The sequence below is a fragment of the Hirundo rustica genome, chromosome 34 (genome assembly GCF_015227805.2).
Source record: "Hirundo rustica isolate bHirRus1 chromosome 34, bHirRus1.pri.v3, whole genome shotgun sequence".
In the NCBI taxonomy this organism is placed as follows: domain Eukaryota; kingdom Metazoa; phylum Chordata; class Aves; order Passeriformes; family Hirundinidae; genus Hirundo; species Hirundo rustica.
Window position 1 is genome coordinate 395,645 of NC_053483.1, and position 16,864 is coordinate 412,508.

General features: G+C 46.1%; 1 pseudogene; it reads right to left on the reverse strand.

Moving 5' to 3' along the window:
• LOC120764662 (uncharacterized) overlaps window positions 1-16,864 on the reverse strand; it is a 263,621-nt pseudogene that overhangs the window by 73,247 nt on the left and 173,510 nt on the right.

Sequence of the window (16,864 nt, forward strand, 5' to 3'; positions counted from 1 at the left end):
TTAAGAGATATAATCAAAGAAAAAGTGTTGACAACAAAATTTGAAAAAAGCCTAGACATCCCATCAGGAAAAAACCTGTTCATTGACTTAGTAGAAAGAATCAGTCGAGAATTAAATTTAACCGAGTGCTGGATATGTGGAGGTACACAAATGTCTGAAATATGGCCTTGGGAGGGAATTAGTTTAAGCCCTCTAGAAATTCTAAAATGGAAACAAACTGAACAGAATACACGAAGTCTAAGAACAAGAGGAAGAGAGAAGTGGGATCTCAAATCTAAAATCATTGGGGAAGAATGTATCATGAAGACAGGAACCAGGTATCAAACCCGTGTAGGAAAATTAATGTGTAAAAGGTATATAATAGTGATAAACTTAAGTGCTAAATGGGTTCCCAAAGGGCCTAACAAGTATTGGTCAACTGAGAACACAGAAAAATGTATCTTTAATGAAAAGTATGAATTATATGAATGTATTGACAAAGCTATAAATCCTTTTTGGGGAATAAAAGAACTGTCTCGGTTTTGGCAACAGCCTTTTGAAACTAGGGAAGATTACTGGGAAGCTCCAAATCACCTGTTCTGGATCTGTGGGGATACTGCTTATACAAAATTGCCTGGGGATTGGTCGGGAAGCTGTACAATAGGGATCATAAAGCCAGCTTTCTTCCTATTACCCAAGAGATTAGGAGCACACCTAGGAGTCCCAGTATATGACAATCTGGGAAAAGTCAAACGAAAGAAAAGAGATACTCTAACAATTGGTGGAGACCAAAAATGGAAGGGAAAAATATGGACCCCAGAAGAAATCATTAAAACCTATGGACCAGCCACATGGGCACAGGACGGGTCCTGGGGGTATCGCACTCCAATCTACACGTTAAATAGGATCATTAGGCTCCAGGCTGTCCTAGAAATGATATCTAACCGAACAGCTCTAGCATTAGACCACATCAGTGACCAACTAACACAAACAAGAGCTGTAATATACCAAATACGTCTGGCTGTAGACTACCTTTTAGCAGATGAAGGAGGAATCTGTGGTAAATTTAATTTGTCTGAATGTTGTTTAGAAATTGATGATAAAAGTGCAGTAATTAAAAACATCTCAAAAGAAATCAGAAAGCTAGCCTATGTGGGAAATCAAGAGTGGACTCCTTTAATGGACACCAACGGGTGGAATAGTTTTTGGTCATTCAAAGGGGATTGGTGGAAGAAAGCTGGGTTTATGATAATTTGCTCAATCACCGGGTTAATGTTTTTACCTTGTTTAATCCCATATCTAATTCGAACAATTACCTCCACAGTCCAAGCCAGTATCCAGATCCCTAAAGCAACCAGTCAAAAACAAACCAAAATGATGGTGATAGAGAGTCAAGGACCTGAACATGAAAATGCCAAAGAAATATATGAAAAGTTCCAAAAATGTAGAAAAATTTATTTTCAAGAAGAAGAGGTAACAAATTGATGCGAGCTAAAGCTCGATCAAAGAAATAGAGGGGGGAGTTGTTATAAATAAGTTCTATTCAAATAATCTATGTTTTAGTTACTTAATTGTTAAGTAATTTCATTAAGATTGTTAATGCTAGTTCTGTATAAAGAATTTGTCTTATTCCTGTTTTAATATTGATTTATCACCTTATTTACTTGTTTGTTAATTAAGAATTCACCTTATTACCTGTATCTCTGCTCCCATTCGCCGGATAGTGTCTGAATATGCAAATAAAAAGAACACTGGAATTCTGGGAACAACTCAAGAACAAGAGGCTCTAAAAAGCAGACAACCAAAGTAAAATCCAGGACTGAAGTCGCACTTTAGACTAGTGCAAAAGGTACAGGGGTCCGCCGAAGCAGCTCTATTTAGGCGCCGTGACCTGAGAAGGAGTCCTCCATCGCTGGATGACCCCTCATCAGTGAAGCGAAACGGACTCCCCGGCAAGGGGAAAAAGCCCATGAGGGGGGGTGGGAGTCCCCAGCTTTGCTGTGAAGCAAAGCTGTGTGTACCTCCTCCTCCGCGTTGCCAAGAGAGCAAGCAAGCTCTCCCCCAAGGCCAAGCTTGATAATAAAGAAACATACAAAAAGAGCAAGTCTCTGACTCTCTCTTTTTTTTCCAGAACACAGGGGGCTTCTTATCTTTATCTCTGTTCAAGCATCTTATAAGATATTACTTAGTTCATCACAAACACCTTTGCTCAAAAACACACACAAATTAAAACAATCATCTCCCCAAATGCATCTCTCTCCCATGGTTTAAAGGGATGATCTAAATATAGAGTTCACTTCCATGGCTCAAATAAGAATAGAACAACCAACTCTTCAACCCTCTGTCCCAATAGTCTTTTCACTCTTGCTCTACTGACTTCATGCTGTTTTTTCTTTATGTTCACTCTGTCCTTTCTTACTCTCTCAGAGAAGGGCCAAGCTCTGGTAGCTTCACATCGCTAAGAAAGAGTTAAATCTGCTCAGAGTCTTTGTCTCTCTTTCTGTAGCTCATGGTGTTAGATGTTTCAAGGCCGCACTGGTGAGAGAGGAAGAACTCACAGAAACATCAGAGATCTGAGCACTCAGGCAGTCCGGAATCACAAAAAACTGGCAGGATCATAAATGCCTTCTCAGCACACCCCTCAGTGTAAATCGGGGTGGCTTTGGTCCAAATGGTGCCCATAGCTCTTATCAGGGGCCCAGCAGAGATCTCTCCCTGCTCCAGGGAAGTCTGAAGAAAGTAGCTGTTGCAAAGCAGCAACCTCTCCTTCCCCCTGCCTTTCACCCAGGAGCCGATGGAATCCGGCCAAGCCTCAGGCCAGCTCCCCCTGAAAAGGGGGGAGCAGCAGGAGCAGCTCGATGTTACCTGTCTCTCTTTGGCCAAAGGAAAGAAGAAAAAGGACCCACCTTGAGGAAATTCACGCGGTTTTATATGGTACTTCCCAAAGTCACAGCTAACAATTTCACTGGATAGAACAGATGCCAATATTCTATCTAACCCTCTGATAGGTCCCTGTCTCTTCCAAAGCAATTCCCGGGTCCTGACCTGGAGAATTATTCTACATTCTTCTATAACTAAAAAAACAAAATGTACTAACCCATGACACACACTCAAAGCATGTGGCAGCTGCAGCACCAGGAGCAAGGAGGCTACCGATGTCATCAGACCAGCTGCAGCACATCATCTGCCACCGCTGCAAAAGGCCAGGACACTTCGCCAAGGCCTGCCCACAAAACCAGAAACCCAAGTCAAAAAATCAAAAAAGTTGAATTCACAGCACGGCCCAGATTTTATCTCCTTGGTGCATCAAGAAAGAAATTTACAAGTCCATACCTTGGCAAATATCTATCTCTTAAGAAAAAAGGGGGAGGGCAGGTCACAGGGTGTGGGGGTACAGGAAAATGAATATGTCAAATGTTCAACTAACAATGTATGGCAGCTGCGAGGCTGATACAGGCTCGTGACTACCAAAGGTTTTCATTTCAGATCTACTGATTGGACAATAATTACAGTGGACCTGCAAAACATTTCACAGGACATGAAGGTTAACCACATGGAACCGAACAGTGAGTATTTTGTTATTGGGGACGCAGCACACACACCCTTGGAGGTTGAGGTAGCTCCCATGACCATTAAGGGAAAGATAACAGGCCTCATGCTGTTGGCACGTTGCATGCACCCACCATTCTACCTGACAGAGGGGCAAGTCCTTGCCCAGGCCATTCCTGTCCCAGCTGAGGTCCTAGCGGATGGAAAATCACCAGAAGTCTACTGGGCAGAGGTGGTGGGGGAGAACAAACCTTCTCTGGCATGTAACTTAGCCCGTGGGTCAGACCGCCTCCATGTGGAGGGGGTGCTCGACTCCGGCGCAGACATTACCGTTATACCTGAGAGCATGTGGCCATCACATTGGGAGTTGCAACCTGTGGCAGGCAAACTTCAGGGCATAGGGGGAATCACAATGGCAAAAATCTCAAAAAACATAGTGCAAATTGAGGGACCTGATGTGAAATTGGCAAATATCCGTCCATTTGTTGCTGAATATAAGGCTCCCTTATGGGGGACAGACACCATGTCACAGTGGGGAGTCCAATTGGTCACTCCTAAGACACCCCAGGATTTTTGGAAATAGCCACTGTGGAGCACCCTACTCACAAACTAAGGTGGTTGGACAATGACCCAAGATGGGTAGCACAGTGGCCATTGAGTAAAGAGAAGCTCAAGGCGCTTGAGGAGCTTGTGGAGGAGCAGGTGGCTCAAGGTCACCTGGAAGAGACAACAAGTCCCTGGAATTTCCCAGTCTTTGTAATAAAGGAACCGGGAAAGAACAAGTGGAGGTTGCTCCATGACCTCCGAGAAATAAACAAAATTATAGAGGACACGGGACCACTCCAGCCAGGGATGCCTTCTCCAACAATGCTCCCTCGAGACTGGCAATTGGCTGTTCTAGATATCAAAGGCTGTTTCTTCCAAATTCCTCTAGACGCAGAAGATGCCCCACAGTTTGCATTCTCGGTTCCTACCATTAATCGAGACGCCCCAATGAAGAGATATCACTGGAAAGTACTTCCCCAAGGTCTGAAATCTAGTCCTTTCATATGCCAACAGTACGTAGCCTCACTACTGTCATCGAATGAAGAGATATCACTGGAGAGTACTTCCCCAAGGTCTGAAATCTAGTCCTTTCATATGCCAACAATACGTAGCCTCATTACTGTCATTGGTATGTGCCAAAAGAAAGGATGCCATCATCCTTCGCTACATAGATGATTTACTCGTGTGTGCCCCCAATGACTCTATACTCCAACACACGCTTGACCTAGTGGTTAAGGTTTTAACCTCCGCTGGATTTCAGTTACAGGAAGATAAGGTTCAAAGGATGCCACCTTGGAAGTACCTGGGTCTACAAATAACTGCAAGGACCATTGTTCCGCAGAAATTGGTAATTGAGTGTAATCCCCAAACCCTAGCAGATCTCCACTCCTTGTGTGGGTCTTTGAATTGGGTAAGACCTTAGCTAGGCCTCACAAAGGAAGATTTAGACCCTCTCTTCAATTTATTGAAGGGGGAGAGGGAGCTGGTTTCTCCCAGAGAACTGACCCCAGAGGCAAAAACAGCAATCGAAAAGGTACAGAAGGCCTTATCAGAGGGGCAGGCTCATCAATGTGAGCCAAACATACCTTTCCAATTCATTGTTCTAGGGAAACTGCCACATTTGCATGGTTTGATTTTTCAATGGATCGAGGGGCAGAGAGATTCACTCTTGATCATAGAGTGGGTCTTCCTCTCCCAACAAAGATCCAAGACCATCACTGAGCCGCAAGAGTTGATAGCTCAACTGATTCGGAAGGCAAGGGTGAGATTGTGTGAGCTGGCTGGTTGTGACTTTACATGTATTCACCTTCCGGTCAAACTTTCTAAGGAGGGAAGGAACTCTCCCAAGAGATTGACCAAAGAGATGTTTGAGCATTTGCTCCAGAGCAATGCCAGTCTCCAATTATCTCTGGACAGCTACAGGGGACAAATATCAGTCCATGCCCCGTCTCACAAGTTGCTCAGTGAGGAATTCCACCTCATTCCTCGTGAGAAGAGGAGTCGGAGACCACTCAAGGCTCTCACAGTGTTCACGGACGCATCCGGGGCTTCCCACAAGTCAGTGATGACTTGGAGAAATCCTCAGACTCAGCGTTGGGAAGCTGATGTGGAGTTTGTGGAGGGATCCCCCCAAGTGGCTGAACTAGCCACAGTGGTAAGAGCCTTTGAGAAGTTCTCAGAACCAATTAATTTGGTAACAGACTCTGCTTACGTGGCGGGGGTAGTGTCCAGAGCGGAGCAGGCTGTGCTCAAAGAAATTGACAATGAACATCTCTTCAGATTGCTTTCAAAGCTAATTTATTTAATCTCTCATCGAGAACATCCATTCTATGTGATGTATGTAAGATCACACACAGATTTGCCAGGTGAAATTGCAGAGGGGAATCGTCAGGCAGATTCCCTTGCTGCACCAGTTGAAAATGCACGTCTCCCTGATATCTTTCAACAGGCAAAGCTGAGTCACCAACAATACCACCAGAATGTGCCAGGCCTGATCCGTCAGTTCCAGCTAACACGGAGCCAGGCTCGAGCCATTGTGGCCACCTGTCCCAACTGCCAGGTCCAAGCGATGCCATCGATGGGTATGGGAGTTAACCCCCGGGGCCTTGGCAGTTGTGAGGTATGGCAGACAGACATCACACGCATTCCTAGTTTTGGACACCTCAAATATGTTCTTGTAAGCATTGACACACATTCAGGCGCAGTGTGTGCCTCTGCCCATGCAGGAGAAAAGACTGAACATGCCGAGAAACACCTAGTGCAAGCTTTTTCAGTGTTGGGAATTCCAAAAGAAATCAAAACTGATAACAGCCCAGCATACGCATCCAAGGAGTTCCTGGAGTTTGTCCAGCAGTGGGGAGTGGAACATAAAACTGGCATCCCTCACTCCCCCACAGGTCAAGCTGTGGTTGAGCGAGCACATCAGACACTCAAGCAGGTCCTGGCTAGACAGAGTAGTACAACTGTGTGGATGTCTCCACATGAGAAACTCTGCAAAGCCACGTTTACCATCAATTTTCTGAACTGTTCATTTGAAAACATGAGTCCACCAGTGGCACGCCATTTTAACAGTGGCAATCAGTTCAAATTGTCTCAGCGTCCACCGGTCATGATTAGGGATCCAGAAACTTGGGAAACCAAAGGTCCCTATGAGCTTGTGACCTGGGGTCGTGGCTATGCGTGCGTGGCCACTCCCTCAGGCCCTCGGTGGATTCCCCAGAAGTGGGTGAAACATTTTGTCCCTAAAAATCCAGCTCCTGCAGAAGGGGATAAGAGGCAAGTAGCCGTTGCATCCAAAAGAAGATGCCACTGGATGGAAGAAAAGGAATCTTCCTAGATGTGGACTCCTTCCGGCAGAAACAGAAACTTTTAACATGTTTTAAAAATGTTTGTTTTTCTTTTTAGAGAAAACCTACCTCACATTCAGCCCTGTGATGAACCCCATACAAGTTGTCATCTTGTTATTGCTGAACAGTCTGGCAGCTGCATGGATCATCCCTCAGCCGCGTCAAAACTTCTGGGTGACCCTGGCACATACACTTCCGCAGGAAAACATATGTTTGTCCACTGCATCAACAGAGAATCCTATGTCCACCTGTCTGGTAGGAATTCCATTACAGGCTGGAGAATTTCCAGCAGGATTAGACACACACAGGTCTAACGAAATTCCAGAGCCAAACACCTTCCAACCGTACAAGGGTCATCAGCAGAAAGCTGGGATGATCGTGAACCCCTTAGAGGAGTTGTTGCCAAGTTCGCCCAAGGCATCTCAGGAACCCCAAGAATTAGAGTTATTGGGTTCCTCCCCTGCATCATTCTGCATACATTTTTCTGTCTACCCAAAGCCTCCTAACATTAATGAGTATCACAATATAAAACAATATCGTGGGGAGTTTTCTGCAAAAAGATGGTTTCATCAGATAAGCCATTTTGAGACAGAAAACCTATCTCACTCAAGACCCAGAAGCCTCCCCAAGGGATTGTTCTTGATTTGTGGGGATCGGACATGGGCAGGAATTTCGTCTCGGCTTTTAGGAGGTCCATGTACCATAGGGCGGTTGTCTGTATTGATATCCAGCCAAACTTTAATTGGAGAATGGACTCACAAAAACAAATTGGCAACCAAAATTCAAAAGAGGAGTGCTGACCAATTGGATCCAAATTCTAATTCAGAAATTTTTCATTGGGCCAAGTCAAAAAGAGTTGCTGTGTCTCTGTTCCTTCCCTGGGTTGCAGCAGCCAAAGCTCTAGGGGAATTGGGCCATCTAGAGTGCTGGGTAGTCAAACAGGCACATTTAACATCCATGCCATCAACTCTCTCCTAGAAGACGAGGAAATTACCAGACAAGCTACTCTCCCGAACTGTGCTGCTATAGATTATCTCTTGTTACTTCATGAATGCCAGGAATTTGAAGGACTATGTTGCCTAAACCTGACCTCAAAGGCTCCAAACATCCACGCTGTCCTTGGAAGCATGAACAGCTTGATTGGACAAGTGAAGCAAGAATCTGAGGATTGGATCAAAGAACTGTTCAAAGGCTGGGGACTTACAGGGTGGTAGACTTGTATAGTTAAAACAATTTTATTATTTCTTGTTATTCTTTTCCTTGTAACAATAGCGTTCGGGATCTTATGCTGTTTGATTTTCAAGGCTATCAATAGTCTCATACCCTCTACCTCAGAAGTCAACCACACAGAGCTGGCAAACCTAAAGCAGGCTGACTCCCCCACCAATTGTAATTGGTGGGAAAACCCACATTCCGTGTAGCCTAATGTTCTTCTTCTAATGTTCTTAAACAAAAATGGGGAGATGTGTTCCCCTGAGGAATGGTTTTTCCCCTCAGAGTCTCCTTGAAACCTGTGTCATGTAGTTTAACCCTTTTTCCCTATCATACATACCCCTGACCCTATTGGCTCAGGGCCAATATCTTTCCTTGGCCCAAAACTAGATATACCCCTGTCTCTTCCTGGTTCGCTCTCTCTCCTGGGCCTCCTGGAACATCACAAAGCCCTGGTCACCCACATTCCCTGTGACCCATGTCGGGAAGACACCTGGCTGGTTATCCTTTTTTTTGGCCCTAATTTTTTTCTCCTCTCTTTTACTTTGCATTCCAGAAGCCAAGGGAGATCCATCTGTCACCTCAAAACCACTGAAATCCCACTGAGAACAACTCAACCTTACCCCAAAAGGGCTCAATCCCACCTCAGAATGGCTTGTTCCCACCTCAGAAAAACTCAATCCCACACCAAATTTATTCAATTCCACAGCTGCCAGGCTGAGATGGGTCTGGAAGGAGATTGGGAGAAGTGGGATGCAAATTTGGCATGGTGGGATTGGGATTGTGCACGGCTGGGTGGATGGGATGTATTTGATAGTAAACCACTTCTGTGGTTATAATGTGGGGTCAGGTCATGTCTGTCACCCTCCCTTACAAGGGGGGCTGAGATCATCTCCATTCCTGCTTACCTGGGGGATGGGCTGGAGGTGCTCTCTGTGGAGCGGAGTTTCTGGTGGAGCCTCTGCAACCATCATTGCTGGGTGGAAAGAGAGGTGAGGTGAGGCGAGGCGAGGAGCTGAACGCGGTTCCGCCCGCTCCGTTCTGCCGGTGCCGCCGCCGCCGCTTTCCAAACCCTGTGTAAGCCCCGCCTCCCTGACGACAGCCAATGGGCGTCCAGGAACAGTCTGAGGGGCGGAGCAAGCGGCGTTCCACGGGGTAAACCAACAGACAGGGGGCGTGACCAGAACACAACCGAGCGATCTGATTGGTCGGGAGGCGGAGGGTTCTAAAAGGGGCGGGGCTCGGGCCCGGGGTCACCCCGGGATTTTGGGAGCAGCTCCAGGTGTCCCCAGTCCCTCTCCAGCTCTCCTGGAGCCCCTTCACGCCCTGCAAGGGGCTCTGAGCTCTCCCTGCATCCTTCCCTTCTCCAGGGGAACATTCCCAGCTCTCCCAGCCCGGCTCCAGAGCGGCTCCAGTTCCTCTGGGCTCGCCCCAGCAGCTCCCATCCTGCAGCTGGGCTCTCACCTGAGCGGGGCCCAGGGGCAGAATCCCCCCGCAGCCGCTGCCCACGCTGGGGCTCAGCCCAGGGCACCTTTGGGCTCATGTCCAGCCTCTCACCCACCCGCACGGTGCCCATGGCGGGAGCTGTGCAAGTAACATCATTGACACCAAATAAACCATCTCGCCCTGTTTCTTTTAGTTTTTAACTCAGTCCTGGTCACTCTCAGTTATCATTTTTGAGAATTGCATTTCTTTGGCAAGGTGAGGGCTGGCTGAGCCGTGCAGGTGCAAACAAAAAAGGATGAAAACCCGCAGAAATCAGCCGTGGGAAAAAGGTTCCAGCAACTCTGTGATCCTTTGGGGGAATTTCAGCCTTTGACACTGGTTACAGGTGCATCTAGGGTGGCTCAATTATGCTGGGCTCGGGTCTCTGGGGGTCCCATCCCAGGGATGCCCAGGCAGCTCCCTCGGCATTGCTGTCAGGATAGCTGCTCTGGAGCAGGGCAATCCCCTCCTGGCTGGAGAATTCACTGAGGACAGGGACAGGAGCTTGGGAAGGGGCTTCAAAGTCAGGAAAGTGGGCAACTGGGGGGCTCCTCAGCGTTTCAGCACCCTCCCGCCCTGGAGAGAAAATCCTCCAGGATTCTGGGGCTCTCTGGGGCAGTTTCCCTTGGAAACATGGAATTCTATGGAATTCTATGGCATCTGTCGTCATGCTGGTGTCAGAGGAGCTCACAGCCCCAGCCAGGTGAGTGCATTTCTGCCTGGCTGCTGCCTTTGGACATGGCTGGACGGGGCTTGGAGCACCCCGGGACAGTGGCAGGTGTCCCTGCCATGGCAGGGCTGGCACTGGGTGGGCTTTAAGGTCCCTTCCAACCCAAACCATTCCCACATTCTCATGCTGGGGAGCCCCATGACACCAGGACACAGCCCCCAACTCCAGGGAATCCGTCTGGGCAGGGAACGGCCTGAGTGAAAAGGACCTGGGTGGCCACGTCACGCACAGCCCTCAGCGTTTATTCCAAACACCAGCTACAGCTCCAGGGAGAGACACACGCCATGGGATCCCATGGATCGGGACAAGAAAAGAGGCAGAGCATCGGGAAATCTCTGCTTGGCTGCCACAACCCCCCTTGGGCACTTGGAAACTGCTCTCACCACACCGGTGCCAGCGTGGAAAATCCTCCCCAGTCCTCCCCTGGCCCAGGGGCCACCGAGGCTCCCCCGGGGACCTGTCCTGGGTGGGAATATCCTGGAAAGCCGCAGGGATGGACTCGGCTCTCCTGGATCCCGGCCAGGAGGGTGCTGCCATCTCGAACCCCGAGTCCCCAGAGCACCCCTGTGAGAGACAGAGTGGGGATGGCAATGAGAGATCTCTGGAGTCCAGGGCAGCTCTTGAAACAGGTGGTTTATTGCATAGTTCATTGGTGCAAGAGCTCTGCTTAAGCTGTCAGCCACAGCTAGAACCGTGCCCGAGCAAAAAGAGCCTCAGTTCTTGTTACAATACATTATATCTCCTTCTGTGTTGAATATTCTAGTTCACACTAATCAACCAGTACAAGACACAAATGCTACAGAATTTACATACAGCCTATAGGAACTACTACATTACAATACTGTGCCACATTCCAAACCCTAAAAGCTAGTTTCTAGACTCCTTTTCCCTGCCACCTTGGCAGGACCCCTCCTCCTTGGACCCTTGGAATGCTTTTGTCTCTTAGGGGTATTGCTCAATCAACAGGGATCTTGCCTTCAGCTAACTCAATCACTGTCTCCCGGCTTGGCATCCTACATCTCAAACCTGGCTTCCATTTCTATTTCACTTATAAGTTACACGCTGTTGGAATCTTTTGCCAAGCAATCATATTTGTATGGTTTTCCTGTTTTATCCTCTCTATCACCTTGAAGCATCTCCAAGGCATGGAACGTTGGAGCTGCCCCCAGCTGTGGTGTCCCTGAGAGGGGAACCTTGGAGCTGCCAGCACGGTGATGTCCCAGAGAGGGGAACGCTGCGGCTGTGCCACTCCTTGCCCAGCCCCAAGATCTCTGGCAGCACCTGGAGGAGACACCAAGGCTGAGCTGGGAGGGAGGCAGCAGGATCATGGAGTGCAGGCCCCTGCCCTGCACAGACAGGCCAAGAGTGGCAGCCTGGGCATCCCCGGGAGCGGTGTGCAAAGGCTCCTGGAGCTGCTGCAGCCTCGGAGCTGTGAGCATTGCAGTGGCTGCAGAGCTCTGGGGAAAGGCCCCGGCCCTGGCTTGGGGCTCAGCCGGTGGCCCAGGGAGCAAATGAACTTGCAGCTTGTGGCCCAGAGCAGGGAAGAGCAGGGGCAGTGCTGGCTGGGAGAGCCTCTGGGCAAGGGCCTGCAGCACCAGGACAGAGGTGTACCTCAGTTCCTGAGTATTTATTCGTCTTAGTTATCTCTTTTCAAGATTTCCTTGAAGATTAATGGGGCTGGCTTCCATCCCTTTCCCAGCGCTTCTTGTCATCCCATTCAATCTTTGCTTTTCATGTGCTTTCAAAATTTTCCCTTTTTCTTTTTAAGCTGGCATGTCTTCAATTTCTTTTCCTCTCCTTCTTATATTTGACTTTCCTGTATGATTTCAGCATTTGAATTGGAGTACTTTTGGAGAGTGTTTGTCCTTTTCAGTGCCCCTCATTTCATCTCATTCCATTTGGTGTCAATCCAGCCAGTTCCATATTTTCTCAGTTGTTTTCATTGGCACTGTTTCTCATTATATCTCCTTTCCTGAGCGTTCGACTTTGTTCTTTGTTTACAAGATTTCATTCCCCTTCCCAGAAGGAAGACATTCCTTAAAGAAGTGGGAATGAAATCTTGCAATTCCAATGAAGATTAATTGGGCAGGCTCCCGTTCCTTTCCCCGCACTTCTTGTCATTCCATTCACTCTTTTCTTTTGAAATGCTTTCAAAATTTTCCCTTTTTCATTTTAAGCTTCCATGTCTTCAATTCCTTTTCCTCTCCTTGTTCATTTACCTTTCTTGCCTGATTGCAGCATTTGAATTGGCGTCCTTGTGGCAAGTGTTGGTCCTTTTAAGTGCCCCTCATTTCGTCTCAGTCCATTTGGTCTCAATCCCTCCTGTTCCATATTTTCTCGATTGTTTTCATTCCCACGGTTCCTCATCATATCTCCTTTCATGAGTGTTTGTTAGACTTTGTTCCCCGTATTCAAGATTTCAAGGAAGATTAATTGGGCAGGCTTCCTTCCATTTCCCTTCATGTGTTGTCATCCCATTCACTATTTGCTTTTCACCTGCTTTCAAATTTTTCCCTACTTCGTTTTAATCTTGCATGTCTTCAATTCCTTTTCCTCTCCTTCTTTGATTTACCTTTCTTGCATGGTGTCAGCGTTTGAATTGGAGCACTTTTGGCAAGTGTCGGTCCTTTTCACTGCCCCTCATTTCATCCCAGTCCATTTGGTCTCAACCCCTCTGGTTCCAAATTTTCTCAGTTGTTTTCTTTCACACTCGTTCTCATCATATCACCTTTCTTGAACGTTTGTTTGACTTTGTTCTCTGTTTTCAAGATTTCATTCCTTTTTCTGAAAGGAAGACTTTCTTTTCATGAAAGGGAATGAAATTTTGTTATTTCAATGAAGATTAATTGGCCAAGCTTCCCTTCCTTTCCCTGCACTTCTTCATGTCCCATTCTCTCTTTGCTTTTGAAGTGCTTTCAAAATTCCCCTATTTTCATCTTAAACTTGAGTTCTACAATTCGTTTTCCTCTCCTTTTATTTCCCTTTCTTGCCTGATTGCAGCATTTGAATTTGGCAAATGTTGGTCAGTTTCACTTCACCTCAATTCATCCCAGTCCATTTGGTCTCAATCCCTCTGGTTCCATATTTTCTCCGTTGTTTTCATTTGCACTGTTCTTCATCGTATCTCTTTTCTTGAGTGTTTGTTCAACTTTGTTCTCTGTTTTCAAGATTTCATTTCCTTTCCCAAAAAGAAGACTTTCCTTAAGGAAGACAGAATGAAATCTTGCAATTTCAATGAAGATTAATTGGGCAGATTTTCATCCCTTTCCCTGCACTTCTTGTCATCCCATTGAATCTTTGCTTTTCACGTGCTTTCAAAATTTTCCCTTTTTCATTTTAAGCTTGTGTCATAGGTTAGTACAGTTTGGTTTTTTAGTTATAGAAGAATGTAGAATAACTCCAGGTCAGGACCTGGGAATTGCTTTGGAAGAGACAGGGACCTTTCAGAGAGTTCGTTGGAATATTGGCGTCTGTTCTGACCACTGAAATTGTTAGCTGCGACTTTGGGAAGTATCATACAAAACCCTGTGAATTTCCTGTAGGTGGGTCCTTTTTCTTCTTTTGGCCAAAGAGAGACAGGTAACATCGAGCTGCTCCTGCTGCTCCCCCCTTTTGGGGGGAGCTGGCCTGAGACTTGGCCGGATTCCATCGGCTCCCGGGTGAAAGTGGGGGGAAGGAGAAGTTGCTGTTCTACAACAGCTACTTTCTTCAGAGTTCCCTGGAGCAGGGAGAGATCTCTGCTGGGCCCCTGATAAGAGCTATGGGCACCATTTGGACCAAAGCCACCCCAATTTACACGGAGGGGTGGGCTGAGGAGGCATTTATGATCCTGCCTGGTCTTTTTGTGATTCCGAACTGCCTGAGTGCCCCGATCTCTGATGTTTCTGTGAGTTCTTCCTCCCTCACCAGTTCGGCCTTGAAACATCTAACACCACCAGCTACAGAGAGAGAGACAAAGACTCTGAGCAGATTTAACTCTTTCTTAGCAACATGAAGCTTCCAGATCTTAGCCCTTCTCTGAGAGAGTAAGAAAGGACAGAGTGAACATGAAGACCAACAGCATGAAGTCAGTAGAGCAAGAGTGAAAAGACTATTGGGACAGAGGGTTGAAGAGTTGGTTATTCTATTTTTATTTGAGACATAGAAATAAACTCTATATTTAGATCATTCCTTTAAATCACGGGAAAGATATGCATTTGTGGAGATCATTGTTTTAATTTATGTGTGTTTTTGAGCAAAGGTGTTTGTGATGAACTAAGTAATATCCTATAAGATGCTTGAACAGAGATAAAGATGAGAAGCCCCCTGTGCCAGTGAGGAAGTGAGAAGATATCTCTGTTCCTTGAGGTAAAGAATTCTTTGCTTTGGAATTATGCATCTTTAAAAGCTGACACCCCAGTATGCAAAAGTCTAAGACCCATGACCCATAAGCAGCTTGGGAAACTGCTCCTGGGAGGGTCACAAAGGCAGGTTTCTCCAGGCGGTTGTTTTTGAGACAGTTTAAAACCCACAAGAGAACTGTTCTAAGTTGTCAGTGGGATCCGTGACTCTAGAAGATAATCTTCCCCTAATGAATTGATGAAAGACTCTTGTCAGATAGTGAAACTGACTGAAAATGACAAGTTTTGTCTCTTTATGTTATTTTGTAAGAAAGTGAACAGTTTGTAAGGGGAGGGAAGAGTGTTTTTGAAGTTTCATTCTGTTTTAGGGTTTTTTTCCAGCTTTCTTTTTTTCCTATTCTTTTAGTGTATGTTAATAAACTATTTGTTAATTTTAAGATTAAGCCTGCTTTGTTTTTCTCCTAGTCTCTCTCCCACAAAAAGAGTAAGTACCAAGACCAAAATTTAGTGAACGTGAAACCACTACAACACTAAATGGAATGAGATGAAATGAGGGGCAGTGAAAAGGACCAACACTCTCCAAAAGTACTACAATTCAAATGCTGAAATCATGCAGGAAAGTTAAATATAAGAAGGAGAGGAAAAGAAATTGAAGACATGCCAGCTTAAAAAGAAAAAGGGAAAATTTTGAAAGCACATGAAAAGCAAAGAGTGAATGGGATGACAAGAAGTGCTGGGAAAGGATGGAAGCCAGCCTCATTAATCTTCAAGGAAATCTTGAAAAGAGACAACTAAGACGAATAAATACTCAGGAACAGAGGTACACCTGTGTCCTGGTGCTGCAGGCCCTTGCCCAGAGGCTCTCCCAGCCACCACTGCCCCTGCTCTTCCAGGCTCTGGCCCACAAGACTATTGTCTGATTAATAAAACTGACTGAAAATGACAAGTTTTGTCTCTTTATGTTGTTTTGTAAGAAAGTGAACAGTTTGTAAGGGGAGGGAAGAGTGTTTTTGAAGTTTCATTCTGTTTAAGAATTTTTTCCAACTATCTTTTTTTCTATTCTATTACTGCATGTTAATAAAACTACTTGTTAAATTTAAGGTTGAGCCTGCTTTGTTTTTCTCCTAGTCTCTCTCCCACAGAAAGAGTAAGTACTGAACCCAAAATTTATTGAACATGAAACCACTACAATAGTTGAAACCCAAATGTCATGGGTACAATGCCTACCTTTAGCCTTATTGAGGATCCGAACACAACCCAGGTCAGACCTGGGAGTGTCACCCTGTGAAATGATGTTTGGGTTACCCTTTTTGACCACCCAACATGAAAATACTACCTATGAGGTAGGGGAAATGAGCGTTAAAAGATATGTTAACACCATTGCAAAAACTCTTGAAAACTTACAGTTGAAAGGAATAATCCCTCAAACCACACCTTTAGACTTTAAAATCCATAATGTTCATCCAGCGGAATGGGTGCTAGTAAAAATCTGGAAAGAACAATCTTTAACTCCTCAATGGGAAGGTCCTTTTCAGGTATTGCTGACGACCGAGGCTGCGATCCAGACCAAGGAACGAGGGTGGATCCACGCCAGCAGAATCAAAGGACCTGTGGAAGAACCTAAGGAGTGGACGATTACATCTGAACCGGGTGATACAAAACTGACTCTTAAACGGGGACTGGGTGGTAATGAACTGGGAAGACCCAAATGGTCCAAGAAACATACCCAGGATCACACCTAATTGAGAGATAAGGCCAAGCTTATATCAGTGGTTTCAAGTTCCGTCTGGACAAACTGAGATGCCCCCAATACCCTTCTTGGGGAGGAATATTTCCACTCCGAACAGGAGGATCAGGACTGTTTTGGACAGAGAACTCTTGTATTCACGCCTTAGCCTGTGATTTATGCAAAGAGGAAGAGGAGCTGCAACTTCCATCAATGCCAGACCAAATACCCTGTTTGATCCACCCAAATACCAGACATGCTAGCTGGGTTAAATGTAAATGTTTAGATTGTGGGAAGAATTGGTATTGTAGTTCACACAAGCGACGCTCTCATTGCAGGAAGTGTCAAGGGCCAAATCGATCTATCCAAGTAGAATTCGAAGAAACTGAAATAATAACTTTGTTTTGTGGATGGGAATTATTAGTGCCTGTTGAATGGGAGATACCTGAAG